Here is a 7787-nt window from a genome sequence, read left to right as displayed (position 1 = left end):
GACTCGAAGAAATGGTTAAACCTGAGTGTTTTTATGCTTGATTTGGTGAAGAGTGGAAAGTCGTGGAAAAATGGGATAGGGCAAAGGTGTATGAACAAAAGTAGCCAACTGGAGGAAACTTGGCAAGACCTGTTCATTCAAATTCTTCTCAGCATCCCTCTGTCTTCAGAAATAAGGATTCTCCTTTCCTCTGGATAGAGATGTTACCAGAAAGGGATCCTGATCCAGACCCCAAAAGAGGTTTCTTGGATCTCACGCAAGAAAGAATTCGGGGCAAGTCCACACAGTAAAGTGAAAGCGACTTAATTAAGAAAGTAAAGAAAACAAATGGCTACTCCTTAGAAGACCAGCCCTGAGGGCTGCTAGTTGGTTATTTTTATGATTATTTCCTCATTTGATGTTAAACAAGGGGTGGATTATTCATGAGTTTTCTGGGAAAGAGGTGGGGAGTTCCTGTAACTGAGAATTCCTCTTCTTTTTGGACCATATAGAGTAACTTCTGGACGTTGCCATGGCATTTGTAAACTCTCAAGGCACTGGTGGGAGTGTCTTTTAGCATGCTAATGTATTATAAGTAGTATATAATGAGCAGTGAAAGTGACCAGGGGTTTATTTTGTCGCCATCTTGTTTATGTTGGGTTTGGCCAGCTTCTTAACCACATCCTCTTTTATCAGCAGGGACTTTGTGACCTGTATCTTGTGTTGACCTCCTGTCTCCTCCTGTGACTAAGAATACCTAAACTCCTGGGAATGCAGCCCAGTAGGTCTCAGCCTCATATTACCCAGCCCCTATTCAAGAGGAGTCACTGTGGTTCAAATGTCTCTAACAGAGGGAGAGCACATGAAGGTCTCATGACCTGCTTCAAGGGAAGGCGAGAGAGACCTGTCTGCTTCTGCCACTTTCTCAAATTCCTTTGGCTTAAAATATTCAATATTCTAAGGTGCCATGTTTTGGAGTAGCACTTTCTGAACCCCATCAGAGGACATACCTGTCCTCATCTTGGCTCACTCTTACAAAGCACAGCAAGAACAAGAGAGGAGAATTTTCAATTTGCTCAGGAAAATGTCACCAAACCAAACTTGGGTTCACCTACCCAGCGCAGCAAAGTCAAACACTGACATCGGGATTTGCAGCAAGAGAAAGTGAGGCATTTATTGCAGGGCACCAAGCAAGGAGAGTTGGCAGCTCATACTTAAGACCCAAACTCTCAGATGGTCTACAGGTAAGGGTTTTCAAAGGCAGAAAGGCAGAGGTTACAGGCAAAGTCATAAATTCATACATGGAGGCTATACATTGGTTTGACCTAAAAGGCAGGACACCTGAGCAGAGGGGACACAGGCCATAGGTGGATTCAAAGATTTTTCTGATTTGCAGCTGGTTAAAGAGGTGATGTTTTGTCTAAACATTTGGGATCAACAGAAAAGAATGTTAGCTCTGGCTTGTGGAAGTGACCTCCTCCCGGCCCCTCAGGAAGAAATTTAGAACAAAGAACTACAGTCAGAATGCAGTCCTTAATTCCCCCCTTATCTAAGGTCTACATGCCAGTGGAGAGTTTTGTTTGTTTGTTTGTTTGTTTTTTGTTTTTTGAGACAGAGTCTCGCTCTGTCACCCAGGCTGGAGTTCACCCAGGCTGGAGTTCAGTGGCGCCATCTCGGCTCAATGCAACCTCTGCCTCCCAGGTTCAAGTGATTCTCATGACTCAGCCTCCGAAGTCGCTGGGATTGCAGGCATGCGCCACCACACGTGGCTAATTTTTGTATTTTTAGTAGAGATGGGGTTTCACCATGTTGGCCAGGCTGGTCTCAAACTCCTAGCCTCAGGTGATCTGCCCACCTCGGCCTCCCAAAGTGCTGGGATTACAAGCGTGAGCCACTGCGCCAGGCCTAGTGAAGGGTATTTTTCATTTAGTAGGATCTGGGTTTCTGAAAAACAGCTCAGGGACATATGTTAAGATCTTTAGTTTCTATAGGGAACCCAACATTTTGTGACTCTCACTTCCTTGGTTGTTCTTTTAAGTTACTATTATCTTCTTGTTTATCAAGTTGCTCATTTACTTCTCAGGGGTCGCTTAGGGACCTGGAATTTTCCCTTGAAGGAACTCAAGATTTTCGTTTATTTCCTGCTTGCTTCCCAGCAGGCCCCTAAGAGGGCTCCTTGCTCCCTCTCAAAAGCGGTTTGATCGACTGTTCTCTTTACTTCCAGCGGAGCCCTAGCTAAAAGGAGGGAGGCTATGAATTGTTTCTATTTTTTTCCACAAGTTACCAAATAATTTTTAGCTTTTAAAAATTAATTTTATTTTCTAATTAATAACTATAAGCTGTGTATACATTCAGGGTGCATGTGGTAATTTAATATAGTCATATAATTTGTAAAGATCAAATCAGTGTACTTGGGATATCCATCACCTTAAATATTTGTCTTTTCTTTATGCTGAAACCTTTGAATTATTCTCTCATAGCTACTTTGAAATGCACAACAGATTATTGTAAATCATACCCTACTGATATATCAAACACTAGCTCTTATTTCTTCTATCAAATTATATATTTGTACTCCTTTATTTTTATGTCTGAAAATCTGGGTCCCAGTATTACCGATCACAGATTCTTAGGCTCTCATGCAGTAGAAATTGACAGGAGGCTGAGAAAGTTTCCCATACAAGCTTTATTGGGGCTTATGCTCAAGCACAAGGCAGACAGTGTAGGAGCAAAAATTCTCCAGCTGGCTCCTGGAGGGTAGGTCTTTGCAGTGTTTTCAGGAGGGTGATATGAAGATCATGAGGTATGTGAGCATCATTACATGTGCAAGATAGAGCAAGGGGGTGCAGGTGCAGGGAGAAATCATGTTAGTACATACATTGCCTGATCAAAAAATGGCACATCAGCCCCTCCTGAGGTGGGGATTTTAGTAGTATAATAAGGCAGAGTCAGGATAGTTATTCTCCTGGTCCTGCGTGCATGCAGGTGATTGAGGTTACCTCTCTTGGGTAAGTTGTATGGTGGAATGCTGCTTATCTTAGTTTTCTCACATAGTTTGCAAGGCCTCGTGGTCAGCAGGTATATATGGAAGAAATACATTAGTGGGGTTGGTGCCAAGTTCCGTCCCTGCTCTGTCCAAGTGGGGAATGGCATGGATGGGCTGAGAATGGATGATGCTCACTGGGGGCAACCTCTGTGTCAGGAACCGTTTCCACTGCTTTATGTTCATTCATCCACTTACTTCTCAAACAACCATATGAGGAGGGAGCTATCGTCATTGCCGTTTTCCAGGCAAAGAAACTGAGGGCCAGGGAGTGACTTGTCCGAGGCCACTCATTTAGTAGCAGAGCTAGGATCTGAACTGGGTTGTTCTCGGCTGGCATGTCAGCTGAAAACCACTGCACAGCCTGCCCCCAACCATGGTGCTTGTGGAGGGTCTTTTCTGATTTTGCTCACATCTATATGTAGCAGTTTTTTTTAAAGTTTATTTTAAGTATCTTTCTGGATGTCATGCTAATTATAATGTACTAACAATTTACATCTGTAATTATGTACGAGTCTAGGGAGTGAGTGATTCTGTAGCTTGGAAAGAGACGATTTAGTTATTATTCCTTGTGAAAACCAAGGAATAGCTATAGTCTAATAGCTATTGCCAAGTCCCAAGAATAGCTATAGCGTACCACCGGGTACTGGTGCCCACCATCATTTAATATCTTCAAGGCCCAAGGATTTTAGTGCTTATTCCAGTGGCATAAGAACATAAAGGCAAGAAGGTGGGACAACCAACTCAAGTGTGTCCCCAAAACTTTTCATTTCATTGTTTCACAAACAGCAAAACTGGAGTGACAAAACCTTCAAGCTGATGGCATCTTGCAGCCAAGTCATTTAGTACAACATGGGTCTCAAATTTTCTTTTCTTTCTTTCTTTTTTTTTGAGATGGAGCTTTGCCCTTGTTGCCCAGGCTGGAGTACAGTGGCATGATCTCAGCTCACTGCAATCTCCGCCTCCCGGGTTCAAGTGATTCTCCTGTCTCAGCCTCCCAAGTAGCTGGGACTACAGGCATGTGCCACCACGCCCAGCTAATTTTTTGTCTTTTTAGTAGAGTTGGGTTCCACCATGTTGGTCAGGCTGGTCTTGAACTCCTGACCTCAGATGATCCGCCTGCCTCGGCCTCCCAAAGTGCTGGGATTACAGGCGTGAGCCACTGCGCCTGACCGGGTCTCAAATTTTCTAGACAATTTATTTCATGTATTTTTAATTGTCTTTTTTATGAGATAGGGCCTTATTCTGGTACTCAGGCTGAGTGCTGTGGCATGCTCATGGCTCACTGCAGCCCTGACTTCCTGGGCTCAAGCAATTCCCCTGCCTCAGGCTCCGAGTAGCTGGGACTTACAGGCATGCACCATCACACCTGGCTAATATTTTTTAAAAAATCATTTGTAGAGAAGGTGTCTCACTGTTTTGCCCATACTGGTCTCAAATTCCTGGACTCAAGATATCCTCCCACCTCTGCTCCCAAAGTGCTGGGATTATAGGCATAAGCCACTGCACCTGGCTAATTGTCATATATATATATATACACACACATATATATGTGTATATATATATACACACATATATATGTATATATATACACACATATATATGTTTATATATATACACACATATATGTGTATATATATACACATATATATGTGTGTATATATATATATGTACACCCATTAACAATGGCTCCAATTTTGTTTTAAAGAACAATCCCATATTTAAGGTTAAGTGTAGATATTGAGAACTTAATCTGAGCAGAGATTTCCAAGTACACTTGACCTGGGGGAATAATTTGGAGCTGAAAGGGCCCAGAATATGCTATTGTGGCATATAAATTATTTTGAGCAGAGGCATTTGAGTTCCTGAAATCTGTCTAAAAGTAGAGCCTCCCAAGATAACTCAAAAGAATTCAATTATCTTACATTCTCTTCCTGGAAGCAAACAGAGAAGACTGACTCATCACCAGAAGCTGGAAGTCAGCACCACACCTAAACAGCCATTGTGACCAAACGATCATATCTCCTAAGGGCCTATATATCTTTCCAAAAAGTCACTTGTTTTCCCTAAGTGCCCTTTTCTCCCTCCTCTTCCCCAGTTAAGACAGTATAGAAGCCACGATTTCTAACCATCTCTTTGAGTGACACTTTTCTGCGAACTCCCATAAGTACGTGATTAAGTCTGTCTTTTGCTAATCTGTTTTCTGTTAGTTTAATTCACAGGCCCCCAATTACAGAATCTAAAAGGTTAGAGGAAACGTTTCCTCTCTGTCAGAACACCTGCTAAGATCCATTCTGACCTTCTCTCTGGCAGTTCCTAGCTCTTATCTGAGCTCTACAGGCTTTTGTATCCCTTCTGCATGGTGTCTTTGAGAGACGTCAACTGCACATGAAAACTAACAGAACATGCCTGTGGTGGACCTACTCTCTATGCATTCTCTCCCATGTTTCTGACTCTGAGGGCTCTGAAACTCAACCAGTGACAGGCTGAGGGCAAGAACTGGCTTCTCTCCTGCAATGATTTACTTTAAAGCTGTGGACTGTGATTCCTGGGAGGAAGCCATTCCCCTGCTCTCACCCCGCCTGCATTTTGGGGCCTTTGAAGAGTGGAAACTTAGCAGTTTACAACTATGCCAAAAACTTGATGGTGAGACTAAAGCTAAGCCTAAAAGAAATCAGATGGTTGATATTAAGAGATTTACCAAGACTTTTCTCGTTTCTTGATTTCCTTTCCGGGGATTTCATATTAGTGAGTACATTCTCTGAATGTAATGGTTTAGCAGCATCAGACACAACAGCTTGAGTCTCAGGACATTTATTTTGTAAGGAACATGTTTGAAAAGGGGCATTTTAATTATCCTGTAAATGTTTTTAACTCAGCAGTAATGTTTACATAGCTAGTAATCATGGCTCTCAGGCATGGTGAGAGTTTTACTGTTGTTAAGTTTTGTGATGCTCTTTAAAGCCAGCTAGGATAGGTTTCATATTGTTACTTCTGAGTGGGACTCTGAAGTCTGTTGCTGGCAATTCATTGCTCCCTTTTTATTATTTATTCTATTATTATCTTATTTAGCTAAGGAAAATAATAACTGCATAAAGAAGTCTCCTCATTCAACAGTTAATTTTTCTTTTCATTCTAATCCTCAAAGGAGCAAATAATTGCATACAAGAAAAATAAGCTAAGCTTTCTATCCTGTAAGAGTCTATGGAACTAGCGTATTTATCGCTCTCTCTTATTTGTATTAATAAAATGAGACTTTTAATAAAACAATTTTCTGGAAAGCTAAATAAATGAAATCACAGAGCTAGAAAATTGTGTATGCAGATAATGACTATCAATGAGTTAGCAGATAAATGACTTGATAATACAGATATAAATGCATTCATCTGGGCTTTTCAAAGTTTTTCTAAAAGTAAAGACTGTAGAATCAAAAGGACAGCTAGACACAAACTCATATTTTCAAAGAAAGGAACCTATAAATAAACTAATTGGACTATCACTCGATTTGTATGTCAGATATCTGAGTACTTACAGAGGCCGCTGTTTGCTTCAGCTGTTCTCATCAGTATGATTAACGACTACTTAAAAGTGCTTGATTCCATTTGTATGCCAGCTGTTCTTGTGTAAAACAAACTGGGACTTTCTCAAGATAATCAGAGCCTGACTGTCTGCAGCATTTGGGGGCTGATACCTTTGAGCTGGAAAAGGAAATTAATGACTCTTAGCTCATCGCTCTGAGGTCAGACCCAGACGTTTGTGACTGAAATATACCTAAAGCAGATGCTGCTCACTGGGGACTTGTCAAAATGGGAGCCTGCTCCTTTCCAAGTTCTGGTGGGAAGAAAGATCTTACCCTATATTGAGCCTTATACATTGTTAGCAGGTTAACAAGAGCCCAAGTTATCTTAACTACACAAACAACCATACTTTAAAAGGTGATAAGGCGAGGTGCGGTGGCTCACACCTGTAATCCCAGCACTTTGGGAGGCTGAGGCGGGTGGATCACCTGAGGTCAGGAGTTCGAGACCAGCCTGGCCAACATGGCGAAACCCCGTCTCTACTAAATATACAAAAATTAGCCCAGCATGGTGGTGGATGCCTGTAGTCCCAGCTACTTGGAAGGCTGAGGCGGGAGAATCACTTGAGCCCGGGAGGCAGAGGTTGCAGTGAGCCAGGATTGTGCCACTGCACTCCATGCTGGGTGACAGAGTGAGATTCTGTCTCAAAAACGAAACAAGAAAAGGTAATAAGTATGCCAGTATGCAAGGGGAGGTATTCAAAGTCACAGGCAAGCTCTGTCCGCCAAGCAGCAATACTGAGTCATATAACCATAGGAAGTAATGCTGTATCCTCTCTTAATGAAACACTCACACACAGGTAGCAAAGGTGTTGGTGATGGGGAGTGATTTCAGACATTAGCTCCAAAGACAGAATTTCTGCGTTTTGACATTCTATTCTACAAATTCAAAAGTAAAGGTGTGATGCTGGGCACTGTGACTCACACCTGTAATCCCAGCACTTTGGGAGGCTGAGGCGGATGGATCACTTGCGGCCAGGAGTTCAAGACCAGCCTGGCAATATGGTGCAACCCCGTCTCTACTAAGAATACAAAAATTAGCTGGGTGGTGGTGGTGTACGCCTGTAATTCCAGCTACTCGGGAGGCTGAGGCAGGAGAATCGCTTGAGCCTGGGAGTTGGAGGTAGCAGTGGGCCAAGACAGCGCTAGTGCATTCCAGTCTGGGCAACAGGGTGAGATCCTGTCTCA

This window comes from Pan paniscus, chromosome 8 (assembly GCF_029289425.2).
Source record: "Pan paniscus chromosome 8, NHGRI_mPanPan1-v2.0_pri, whole genome shotgun sequence".
Lineage (NCBI taxonomy): Eukaryota > Metazoa > Chordata > Mammalia > Primates > Hominidae > Pan > Pan paniscus.
This window is presented reverse-complemented; position numbering follows the sequence as displayed.